The sequence below is a fragment of the Rhinopithecus roxellana genome, chromosome 15 (assembly GCF_007565055.1).
Source record: "Rhinopithecus roxellana isolate Shanxi Qingling chromosome 15, ASM756505v1, whole genome shotgun sequence".
Classification (NCBI taxonomy): Eukaryota; Metazoa; Chordata; class Mammalia; order Primates; family Cercopithecidae; genus Rhinopithecus; species Rhinopithecus roxellana.
The window spans coordinates 22,602,538-22,615,984 of record NC_044563.1 but is presented as its reverse complement, the minus strand read 5'-3'; the positions used below and the strand labels follow the sequence as shown (position 1 = coordinate 22,615,984).

Sequence of the window (13,447 nt, the reverse complement as noted above, 5' to 3'; positions counted from 1 at the left end):
AACTTAACTTAAAATCATTTTCCTCTTATATTTGGAAATTTAACAGGCAACAGAAAGTGGATAGAAGAGAGGCCCCAAGCAAAGGCTCACAAATTGTCCCTGAATCCACCCAAGAGATAATTGCATAGATTCTGGTCTTCAATGGGATTTAGTCTCACACAACCCTCATTTTTCTCTGTTAATCTAAAAGTATGCAATTGGACATAAAACATAAGTGGTTTCTGTGCAGTGACTGGTGTGAAGATATGCTTTGACATGAACCAGCTCTCCTAAAAGTTCTTTTAGTCAATTCAAAGGTTCATCTGATATAACACTTTAGCTTATAAAATAAGGTGTGTTCATTTATGTTATACATATTTTACCACAATTTTTCAAAATAAGAAAAACTGGTTTCTCCTGAAGAAGCACACACACTAACTTACAAAGGGGGAAATGTTTTGTGTAATTGAATCATAAAATTGCAGACTTTCAGAGCTGGAAGGGCTGGAAACTCATCTGCTGAAGTTTTCCAGAATGTAATTCTACAAGCTAATTATAGCTTTTACAATAATAAAGAGTTCCACAGTTGTAGTCATTAGTCCTGTTCATCGCCATCCAATTTGTCTGTCCTCTAGGCTCTTCCTATCTTTCTCCCTCTTAGTAGACCACAGTCATGTGACTAGTTCTGACCAAAGAGTTGTGTGTGGAAATGAGATGCATCATATTCGGGAGGTAACCTTTAAAGACGGGTTTGAGACTCCCTTAAACTTCTTTTCTTACTAGCAAAATGACCTGCAAGTTTCATTATGGTGTCTACTCCACCAGCTGGTATCCCTAAGTAGCTATGAAAAAAAGAGCTCTTCTCCATGGTAGTTAAACTATGTTAGACATATAATGGGTAGGGGGAAACTTTCTTATTTTAATCTGATGAGATTTTCATGTGTTTTTTTATTTCAGCATAGCCTAGTCTATACTGACTTATACAATGGTCAGTTAAGTTTGAAGAATACAGATTTACACAAGTTTCTTTACTATGTAAATCTATAAGGCTTCAAAATGCTAATAGGAAACATAAGTCTTCAAGAGAGGAATGTATTAGGAAACATTCATCACACCTGTTTGACTATGAGAATTTTTTGCTTTGCTTTATTTTAGTATTTGTGTGTTGTGCAGAGCACGTGTTAGGATGTCAATGATCACAGTGTTCCAAAGAGCAATTAGGGAAATCACTTTTGGTCCAATTTCAGCACTTTACAAAATAATTTAACAAAGTTCTAAGGAATGAAGGTCTTTTCCAAGGCCATCCTCAGTGAGGTAATCAGTGAGTGACAGACATGGGAGCTAATGTCTCTTGGTCATTCCCTGGACCTAGTAGATTAGCTTTACAACTATACCAGGTGTTTGCTAATGATCACTTCTTTTTTTTTTTTTTTTTTTTTTTTTTTTTTTTTTTTTTTTTTTTTTGTTTAGACTGAGTTTTGCTCTTATGGCCCAGGCTGGAGTGCAATGGCGTGATCTCAGCTCACTGCAAACTCTGTTTCCGGGTTCAAGAGATTCTCCTGCCTCAGCCTCCCAAGTAGCTGGGATTACATGCACCACCACACCCAGCAAATTTTTTCTATTTAGTAGAGATGGGGTTTCTCCATGTTGGTCAGGCTGGACTCCTGACCTCAGGTGATCCACCCACCTCGGCCCCCCAAAGTTCTGGGATTACAGGCATGTGCCACCACGTCCGGCCAATGATCAAACTTTTTACAGAAGTCTTTAAAGAACCACACCAGTGAAAAACATTCATAACACCTTACCACCCAAATTAACATCAACTCAAAGTTATGTTTTGCCCACAGAGAATTAATATGAAGAATTACCTATAAGAAAACCTCAAAAATTTCACATCAAAGACAAAAGCCAGAGATCACAGAGTGAATATATTTTTGGAGCTGAGGGGGAAAAGTCTCTCAGCTAGATCTTCTGAACCAGAGCTCCACAACTTCTTGCAAAAGATCATTTCCCCTGCTAAAAACCTGGCAATAAGAACCTCCTTTTTTATGGCAGAGGTCAGGGGGGAATATTTGACCAAAAATGAGATTTCAGCCAGAAACAAGGGGAAAAATTTCTGATTCACTGAACTTGTTAAGCCACTGAAGACACTGCTTCCCTTTGAAATAACTTATTTTGACTGATGCTACAGGCACTGGTAGAATTTCCTTCCCTTCATAAAATCACTGTAGTTGTAATGATAGCTCTGAAGTTGTGGGAGTAAAGATCTGCTAAAACATCATTTGGATTTAATCACAATACCAGAGGAAAAGAATAAAAGCTGTTTTGTTTTGTTTTTTTTTTTCAACAACAACAACAAACTGCTGGATGGATATTGCCAGAAATTAATTGATCAAGAAAAGCTCCTAGAAATCTTTTTTTTTTTTCCCCAAAAAAGTACCTTTTGTGACAGCTTCAAACTTGATCTCTGAGCTCCAGTGAAGCACAAATTACTGTGTGGCATTTTATCTCACAGATTAGAGCAGGTCCTAAATAGCATGCTTTGCCTTTCTTAAAATGCTGTCCCCAATGCAGGTTTTTTTTTTTGTATTTTTTTTAAGCTTCTTTGAAATTTCTCATATTGCATTGGGTTCTTCACCCAAGGGAAATGACATTTTTAGTTAAAAAGTAATAAAGTATAATTAAAACATAAATAATTTAAAAAGATTTTGAAATAAGCCTGAAAATGGGCATGTGAATAAATTTGCACCATGTCCCAGGAAGTATATTGGTAGACATATTTGGGAAGGATGAATTCCAAGTACTGCCTGAGGGGTCCAGACATAATGGCTAATACCCCAAGTTCTCCAAGTACTCTCTTGAGGTTTCCAGACAAACTGCTTTTTTAGTCACAGAGCCTCTACAGAAGGCCTGCTACTGCATTACCTCATGGAGAAGAGAGAGTCCCACCACTTCTAGTCAGCTGCAGAAGCACTCTCTCTGCCTCAGCAAACACAAATAACTGCAGTATCTAGCCAGAGAGGTCCTTCCCACAAAACAGGAGGTGAAATTAGGATAAACAGGACTTGGGGAAATAATTGATTTTACAGAATATGGCTGCTGTAATAAATGGTTTCCTTGGAGGACGTAAAATACAGACGGAAGCCACAACTAGAATACGGACAGAAGCAGTAGACCTGAACCTGGAAGCCTACAAACCCTTTTTCTGTTATCATTCATTCATATATCCACCTCCTCTCCTCTCCCCGCAATAGGATATACACAAAAGGGCTACTTGTCAAATAGCAACAATTATGCAATGACTAAGCATCGTTGCCTGCCTTCCACATTAAAATGTGATTTTAAAATAAAATCAAATTGGAGGCCCTTTTTTTGCTCCTGAGTTGTGTCCAAGCCTTGCACAGAGGTTCATTTCAAAGCTCATTTTGCCTTCCTTTTTTTCCTTGTGACCCAGTTCTTTCATTTTCTCTTTGTCTCTGAGTTGATAAATGTATTCTCAGGAAAATATCCTGAATTTAACAGTTATTCTTTCCAGACCTGTGGCTTCTCAAGAGATAATTAGTCCACAATAATATGAAATAATGAATCTCTAATGGTGAGCTTTTTAGATTCACTGCTATTGATTGATAGAGAGAGAAGGTAGACCTATCTACTAACCTAGTCATGAGTATTAGGTATTCACCAGTTTGATTCAGTCTCTCACACACTCATTTATTTAACAAACATGTTATGAACTCTAGTAAACCAATCACTGCACTCATTACTGATACAGAGAATCTTTAAAAGACACAGATCCTGATGTAAAGAACTTCAGACTGGAGAGACAGATAGCTAAACAAATATCTATAACACAAAGCAAAAAGACACAAGACATATGATAGAGGTAGCAGCAACATACTATAAAAGACAGAGTGAAGAAATAATTCTGATTAGGATGATTCAGGCCTCATTAGAGCCTTGAAGTAGGAGTAGCAGCTTCATACATGGAGTAGGACGGTAGTGCAGATGCACAGAACTGAGAAAACAGCATAAATGATGAACAAGAAGCCTAAACATAGTCTGGTCAAAGCACAAAAGGTCAGATCATGGGAGTCACTGTGTGCTGTGCTAAGTACTTTGTGAAAGTCTATTAGTAACTATATTAGTTTCCCACTCATGCTGCAACAAATTACTACAAACTGGTTGACTATAAGCAACAGGAATTTGTCTTCTGCTGTTCGGAAGACCATAATTCCAAAAGCAAGGTGTTGGCAGGGCCATATCTCTGAAGGTTATAGACAAGCATTCTTTCTTTCCTCTTTCTAGATGGCAATTCCTAGCATTCCTTGGCTTGTAGTTGAATTGCTCAAATTCCTGTCTTCTTCTTCACATGGCTATCTTCCTTCTGCTACTGTCTCTGTATATCTGTTTTCTCTTATCAGGACACCGGTCATTGGATTGGGGCTTACCTTATTTCAGTATGGATTCATCTTAACTAATTCCAACTGCAAAGACCCAATTTACAAATAAGATCACATTCTCAGTTCTGAGGTTCCAAGTGGTCATAAGTTTTAGGGAAACACTAATTAACTCAATAGAGTAATCAATGTCCTTTACCATATTTGAGGCCAGTGGTGGAATAACCTAATTGTTACAACTTCAATCAGGCAAATTTTGTGTCTAATATCTCTAATAAAATTTCCCGGTAAAGACAAGTAGGAATAGGAACAGCTCCAGCCTCCAGCTCCCAGTGTGAGCAACACAGAAGACAGGTGATTTCTGCATTTTCAACTGAGGTACCGGGTTCATCTCACTGGGGCATGTCGGACAGTTGGTGCTGGTCCATGGGTGCAGCTCGACCAGCGAGAGCTGAAGCAGGGTGAGGCATTGCCTCACCTGGGAAGTGCAAGGGGGAAGGGAATTCCTTTTCCTAGCCAAAGGAAATTGAGACAACACCTGGAAAATCGGGTAACTCCACCCTAATACTGCGCTTTACCAAGGGTCTTAGCAAATGGCACACCAGGAGATTATATACCACACCTGGCACAGAGGGTCCCACGCCCACGGAGCCTCCCTCATTGCTAGCACAGCAGTCTGAGATCTAACTGCAAGGTGGCAGCGAGGCTGGGGGAGGGGCACCCGCCATTGCTGAGGCTTAAGTAGGTAAAAAAAGCCGCCTGGAAGTTCGAATTGGGTGGAGCCCACCACAGCTTAAGGAGGCCAGCCTGCCTCTGTAGACTCCTCCTCTGGGGACAGGGCATTGCTAAACAAAAAGCAGCAGAAACCTCAGCAGAGGTAATTGCCCCTGTCTGACAGTTTCGAAGAGAGCAGTGGATCTCCCAGCACAGAGGTTGAGATCTGAGAACGGACAGACTGCCTGCTCAAGTGGGTACCTGACCCCTGAGTAGCCTAACTGGGAGATATCCCCCACTAGGTGCAGACCAACACCTCACACCTCACACGGCGGGGTACACCCATGAGACGAGGCTTCCAGAGCAAGAATCAGACAGCAACACTCGCTGTTCAGCAATATTCTACCTTCTGCAGCCTCCGCTGCTGATACCCAGGCAAACAGGGTCTGGAGTGGACCTCAAGCAAATTCCAACAGACTGACAGCTGAGGGTCCTGACTGTTAGAAGGAAAACAAACAAACAGAAAGGACACCCACACTAAATTCAAAAAATCAGAGTGCATCTTCCCCTCCAAAGGAATGCATTTCATCACCAGCAATGGAACAAAGCTGGACGGAGAATGACTTTGACGAGTTGAGAGAGGAAGGCTTCAGTTGATCAAACTTCTCAGAGCTAAAGGAGGAACTACGTAACCAGCGTAAAGAAACTAAAAACCTTGAAAAAAGAATGGATGAATGGATAACTAGAATAATCAATGCAGAGAAGACCTTAAAAGAACTGATAGAGATGAAAACCATAACATGAGAATTACATTACAAATGCACAAGCTTCAGTAACTGACTCGATCAACTGGAAGAAAGAGTATCAGCGATTGAAGATCAAATGAATGAAATGAAGCAAGAAGAGAAGTGCAGAGAAAAAAGAGTAAAAAGAAATGAACAAAGCCTCCAAGAAATATGGGATTATGTGAAACGACCAAATCTACATCTGATTGGTGTGCCTGAAAGTGACAGGAAGAATGGAACCAAGTTGGAAAACACTCTGCAGGACATCATCCAGGAGAACTTCCCCAACCTAGTAAGGCAGGCCAACATTCAAATTCAGGAAATACAGAGAACACCACAAAGATACTCCTCGAGAAGAGCAACTCCAAGACACGTAACTGTCAGATTCACCACAGTTGAAATGAAGGAAAAAATTTTAAGGGCAGCCAGAGAGAAAGGTCGGGTTACACACAAAGGGAAGCCCATCAGACTAACAGCAGATCTCTCAGCAGAAACTCTCCAAGACAGAAGAGGCCAATATTCAACATTCTTAAAGAAAAGAATTTTAAACCCAGAATTTCATATCCAGCCAAACTATGTTTCATAAGTAAAAGAGAAATAAAATCATTTACAGACAAGCAAATGCTTAGAGATTTTTGTCACCACCAGGCCTGCCCTACAAGAGATCCTGAAGGAGGCACTAAACATGGAAAGGAACAACCGGGACCAGCCATTGCAAAAACATGTCAAAATGTAAAGTTCATCGATGCTAGGAAGAAACTGCATCAACTAGCGAGCAAAATAACCAGCTAATATCATAATGACAGGATCAAGTTCACACATAACAATATTGACCTTAAATGTAAATGGACTAAATGGTCCAATTAAAAGACACAGACTGGCAAATTGGATAAAGAGTCAAGACCCATCACTTTGCTGTATTCAGGAGACCCATCTCACATGCACAGACACATGTAGGCTCAAAATAAAGGGATGGAGGAAAATCTACCAAGCAAATGGAAAATAAAAAAAGCAGGGGTTGCAATCCTAGTCTCTGATAAAACAGGCTTTAAACCATCAAAGATCAAAGGAGACAAAGAAGGCCATTACATAATGGTAAAGGGATCAATTCATCAGGAAGAATTAACTATCCTAAATATATATGTACCCAATACAGGAGCACCCAGATTCATAAAGCAAGTCCCTAGAGACTTAAAAAGAGACTTAGACTCCCATACAAAAATAATGGAGACTTTAATACCCCACTGTCAACATTAGACAGATCAACGAGACAAAAAGTTAACAAGGATATCCAGGAATTGAATTCAACTCTGCACCAAGTGGACCTAATAGACGTCTACAGAATTCTCCACTCCAAATCAACAGATCTTCTCAGCACCACATAGCACTTACTCCAAAACTGACCACTTAGTTGGAAGTAAAGCAATCCTCAGCAAATGTAAAGGAACAGAAATTATAACAAACTGTTTCTCAGACCACAGTGCAATCAAACTAGAACTCAGGACTAAGAAACTCAAAATTAACAAATGGGATCTAATTAAGCTAAAGAGCTTCTGCACAGCAAAAGAAACTACCATCAGAGTGAATTGGCAACCTACAGAATGGGAGAAAATTTTTGCAATCTACTCATCTGACAAAGGGCTAATATCCAGAACCTATAAAGAACTCAACCAAATTTACAAGAAAAAAACAAAAACCCAGAGTGGGCAAAGGATGTGAACAGATACTTCTCAAAAGAAGACATTTATACAGCCAACAGACACATGAAAAAATCATCACTCGCCATCAGAGAAATGCAAATCAAAACCACAATGAGATACCATCTCACACCAGTTAGAATAGCAATCATTAAAAAATCAGGAAACAACAGGTGCTGGAGAGGATGTGGAGAAATAGGAACACTTTTACACTGTTGGTGGGACTGTAAACTAGTTCAACCATTGTGGAAAACAGTGTGACGATTCCTCAAGGATCCAGAACTTGAAATAGCATTTGACCCAGCCATCCCATTACTGGGGATATACCCAAAGGATTATAAGTCATGCTGCTATAAAGACACATGCACACATATGTTTATCGTGGCACTATTCACAATAGCAAAGACTTGGAATCAACCTAAATGTCCATCAGTGACAGACTGGATTAAGAAAATGTGGCACATATACACCATGGAATACTATGCAGCCATACAAAAGGATGCAGCTGGAAACCATCATTCTCAGCAAACTATCACAAGAACAGAAAACCAAATACCACGTGTTCTCACTCATAGGTGGGAAGTGAACAATCAGATCACTTGGACACAGGAAGGGGATCATCACATACTGGGTCCTATTGTGGGGAGGGGTGGGGAGGGATAGCATTAGGAGATATACCTAATGTAAATGACGAGTTAATGGGTGCAGCACACCAACATGGCACATGTATACATATGTAACAAGCCTGCACATTGTGCACATGTACCCTAGAACTTAAAGTATAATAATAAAAAAAAACCCCACAAGTATACTGGCTACTTCAAATGGAGCACAGACTGAATAGTCAATAAGACATGGAAGGATGAAGCTGAAAAGGAAAGGGTCAATGATAATGAAGGTTTCAGGTGGGAGCAATAGGATGATGATGACGATGATGATGATGATGCTGATGGAACCTAAAATTTGTTGAGAGTTTCCCATATGCTAGGCATTTTTCCAATTGCTAGTACTTTATTCATGTTCATAACAATCCCAGTAAGAAATATTTTATCATTTTGCAGGTGGTGAAGTGTTTACCATTTTTCAAGTGATAAAATTGAGGCACAGAGCAGTTACAGAGTCTCCCAAGGTCACGTAATAATCAATGTAAGTGCTGGAAATTGAAGCCAGGTGATCTAATTCCAGATCCTGTGACATTAACCACTACAGTAGAACTGCCTCCCTGGGAAACACAGTGATACTACATTTAACTAAGAGAACTCAAGAGACACCCTTTAGGGCAGAAGATTAAAAAGCGGGGACATACATGAACTGGAAGAAGATTCAAAGAAATGTGTGTTTCCTAGCACTTACTTCACTATCACAATTACATTTGATGCATTAGCGTGAGCATTATCTCCCTAACAAAAATGTAACATGGGTAAAAGATCCAAATGTTCAGAATGAACACTGTGTTATAGCACAGCAATACAACATATCAGGAAATTTTAACATATTATCAGAAGCAGAAATAAAATGATAGAAAACATTTTTCTGAGTTTCCCTTTGGACTTTCTTTTCAAATCTTTATCTTCACATTAGTCCATGGCATAGATTCCATGTTTTGCTCCTCTGCAACTTGCATAGGTGACAGCAGAGGCCTTGGCCAAGGGATGAAGGACTGCAGTATCACATTCCACATGGCTTTTTTTTCTTCTTTGTTAGTTATCCTACAGAGTCACCTTATCATCAGAAAGGGTTTTGTATGTTGCATCTCTTTCTTTTTAAAGTCTCTTTTAAGCACAGATCACCTCTATTTAGCACACACTCTTCTTTCATCACAACAGGACTCTTTTGAAAAAGTCACCTGTTCTCACTATTTTTACTCCTTAACTTCACTCTTCTATCCACAGTAATCTCCTTCCACTCCCCTATAGTAATGCAATTGCCCTGCCTAGATTACCAATGACACTCTCAGGGGTGGCTTCTGATATTAGTATAGTATTTGACATTATTTCCCAAAACTTTAGTGGTTTTTGGAAGCCCCTTCTGGCTTCTCTCTTGCCTCTGTAGTTTCTTATGTCCCAGTTTCCATTTTGAGCTCTGATTTCTCTGCCCATCATTTAAATAAGTGGTTTTCAAACAGGATATTATGGTGTCCTAAGAAAAGGATGCCATGGAATAAAGACTTTGATAGGTGGTCTTAAAGATGAATCCCACTGATCTCTATAGTATTCATGTCCTTGAGTAATCTCCTCTTCATGAGGGTCAACTGGACTTACTAACTCTGATGTAGTTTGCCTCTGTGTCCCCACCCAAATCTCATCTTAAATTGTGCTTCTATAATTCCCACATGTTGTAGGAAGGATCTGCTGGGGGTAATTTGAATAATGGGGGCGGTTTTCCCCAGACTGTTCTTGTGGTAGTGATCAAGTCCCATGAGATCTGATGGTTTTATTAGGGGCTTCCACTTTTGCATCTTTCTCATTTTCTCTTGCCACCACCATGTAAGAAGTGCCTTTCACCTCCTGCCATGATTCTGAGGCCTCCCCAGTCATGTGGAACTGTAAGTTCAATTAAACATCTTTTTTCTTCCTAGTCTCAGGTATGTCTTTATCAGCAGTGTGAAAATAGACTAATACAAACTCCCTTCTAATAATTGGAATACCACAGATGTGATATGATGTCACTTCTGAGATTAGCCTATAAAAGGACTGTGGCTTCTATCTCTTGGATTGCTCATTCTGGAGAAGCCAGCCATCATACTGAGGTCCATGTGACAAGGGACAGAAGCCTGACAAAATGCATGTGAGTGAGCCTGCAAGAGGGTCCTCTGCAAGATAATCCTTCAGATGAGACCACAGACATGGTTGACAACTGGACTGCAATATAATAAAACACCTTGAGACAGAGGCACTTAGCTAAGCCTAACCCAGATTCCTGACCCATGGAAACTGCAAAGTAATAAATATTTGTTGTTTTAAGCTGCTAAATTTGGGGTTGATTTGTTATGCAACAATAGACAATAATACAGGACCCTACATGTTAGGCTTCATCATTCAGGTCATCTTTAATATCTTACTTTCACTCCCCACTATTCTTCCAATAGTCATTTAAGATTCCCTAAAATTTACTTTCTTAATATACCTTGGATTTATATCCCTTATTTCTACTATCACTCTGTTAGTTCAGGCCACCATGACTTCTGCCTTGATTATTTTAACACACCCGTAGATAGTCTACCCACATCTATACAATACAGAGGTGAAGAGCTCAGGTTCTTATTTCAGACTACCAAGTCTGAATTCAACCTCTGCTACTTACTATGTAAGTAATATTAGACAAATTATTTAACCTCTCTCCTTAGTTATATCATCTATAAAATGGGAATATTAATATTAACAGTACTTACTTCATGGTGTGGTTCTAGCATATTAGCTTTTGCTTGTAACATGCTTAGAACACTGCCTGGTATAGTGAAAGTTCTCAATAAATGCTGTAGTTATTGAAAGGGAGTCTAACGTAATGGTAAGAACATGGACAGCCAGCCTGCTAGATTTGAGTTGTTATTCTACCATTCATTATCTGAGTAAACCTGGAAAAATTGCTTTATAGCTCTGTGTCTCTATTTCTTTATCTGTAAGACACAGATAATAATAGTACTCAAGAATAAAATTGTTGTGAGGATTACATGAGTTAGTGCCTAAAAAGCAGGCTGAAAAAGACTGGCATTGAACATTACCAAGTGTTTTCAATTATTACTATTGCTGATCATTCTGCTGCTTTTTGATTCATTCATTACCTTACAAAAGTGATATTTCTTAACATCAGATCTGATTATGGCATTCTCCTGTTTAAACCTCTGTGATGGTCCATCCATTAGCCCCTACGTGGCCTAACAGAACCTTCAAAATCTGGCAAAACTCTCAAACCTCACACGTCTCCGCTCTTCCCCACTAAACCTTAAACTCCAATCAGACTAAGCTGCTTGACCTTCCTCAGATGAGCCATGTTCTCCTATATTTCTCTATCATTGCAAATGCTCTTTTCTAGCATAAATACCCTTTCTACTATACTGCCCTGGCTAACTCCCACTCATTCTTTCAAAATTCCATTAATAGTATTATATTTCACAGGAATCTTCTCTAACCATCACTGACATTCTTTGCAATACACATGTATACACACACTAACACATACGTAGGTGGATCCTCCCTTAAGCACCCATAGTTCTCTGTGCACACCTCAATATCTAATATCTAAGAGATTGTAACTAACTATGAACATTTCCATTTCTCTCCACTAGACATGAACTACGGAGTCCCCATCCAAGGCAGTGAACAAGAACATCTGGAACATTGTAGGCACTCAAGAAATATTTCACCAACAAATAAATGAGGGCTCTAATTTACCATTTCCTTTGAGAAGCCATACGAACTTCCTTTATTGTGTTCCTACAGTTGACTTTTGTGGCACTACTTTGATATGGGGGTGGCAAAAACTAAAAGGGTTCTTCGTAAAGGTCAAATAAGAACATGCTTTCTAGACAACTAAGAACCCTGAGAGGCTCCAGAGACTTTGCACCCATGTGTTCAACCCAACTCAGGGGAATGAAGTTGTAACAATCTCTTTAAGCCCGTATGTTCCATAGCTTTGAGAAGGTGCATACCTGGCTAGAGTCTCTTATTTTAATTCCCCATTCCCACAATATGCTACAAGAATTTGGGGCAAGGAACAGTGGCTCACGCCTGTAATCCCAGCACTTCGGGAGGCCAAGACAAGCAGATCACGAGGTCAAGAGATCAAGACCATCCTGGCCAACATGGTGAAACCCTATCTCTACTAAAAATATACAAAAATAAGCTATGCGTGGTGGCAGGTGCCTGTAGTTCCAGCTACTCAGGAGGCTGAGGCAGGAGAACCACTTGAACCCAGGAGGCAGAGGTTGCAGTGAGCCGAGACCACACCACTGCACTCCAGCCTGGCGACACGACAAGACTCTGCTTCAAAAAAAAAAAAAAAAAAAAGAATTTGTATGAAATTGAAAGTGTTTCAGTACTTCAAACAAAAGCCTCAGACCAAAAACTCCAATGTGGTAGGTTTTGTATCTCATCTTTCAACAACTCTCTAAGTAGGCAGGTGGCCTTATATTAGTACTCCATTAGCCAGGCAGTGTATTGATTTCCAAATGTGGGGAGGGTCAAGGTCTGAATCACTTCAAAAGTACCAAGAAAAATAAGTAAAGAGACCAAAGAGTTTCTTGTCTTTTTAGATTTAATCAAGGAACTGCTAAGTCCCTCGTTCTTAAGAACTTATAACAATAAGGAAGTTATGCTTTTTTCTCTCCCAATACCACTTGCTCTTTTTATATATCCTGAAAAAGGAAAATAACTGATGAGAAATGACATGCACTGCTGACGGAAATGGGAAAAACTGTCGAGGTCTCACCAAAAAATGAGCAGTGTCGGTGTTACTAATAAGATCTCCCACTGAATTCCCTCATTTCATAAAGGTTCTATCTATGTGAGATGAGCAAAGATTTTTTTTTTTTCAAACAGAGCCTATGTTCTATAACTAGGATAGAGAAATGAAGGGAAAATATACCTATAAAACTGACTTAAAAAATAAAGAAAAGCTCTCCCTAAATTTGTAATACAGAGAAATTGAATCAATTTTTAAGAGTGTATTTTCACTACTAGAGTAAGTAGATCAGGGTAAGAGTGACAGACAGTATTTGCATTTTTTTTGCAGTATATACATAGTGAGATCTCTGGCATTTCCTTTGACACAAATAATTTTCCCACAGATGTTTGCTTGAAGTTTCTATGCTACTGCACAAATGGAAAATAGAAGTAATAAACAAGTGATTGGAATGTTTTATGTAAGAAAATACAAC

General features: G+C 39.3%; 1 long non-coding RNA gene across 1 annotated transcript in view; it reads left to right on the top strand.

Moving 5' to 3' along the window:
• LOC104667074 overlaps positions 1-11,962 on the top strand; it is a 51,674-nt gene extending 39,712 nt beyond the window's left edge. The window contains exon 4 of the long non-coding RNA XR_748634.1: positions 11,858-11,962. This is a non-coding gene — a long non-coding RNA (uncharacterized LOC104667074). The remainder of the gene's footprint in view (positions 1-11,857) is intronic.
• The last annotated feature ends 1,485 nt before the right edge of the window (positions 11,963-13,447 follow it).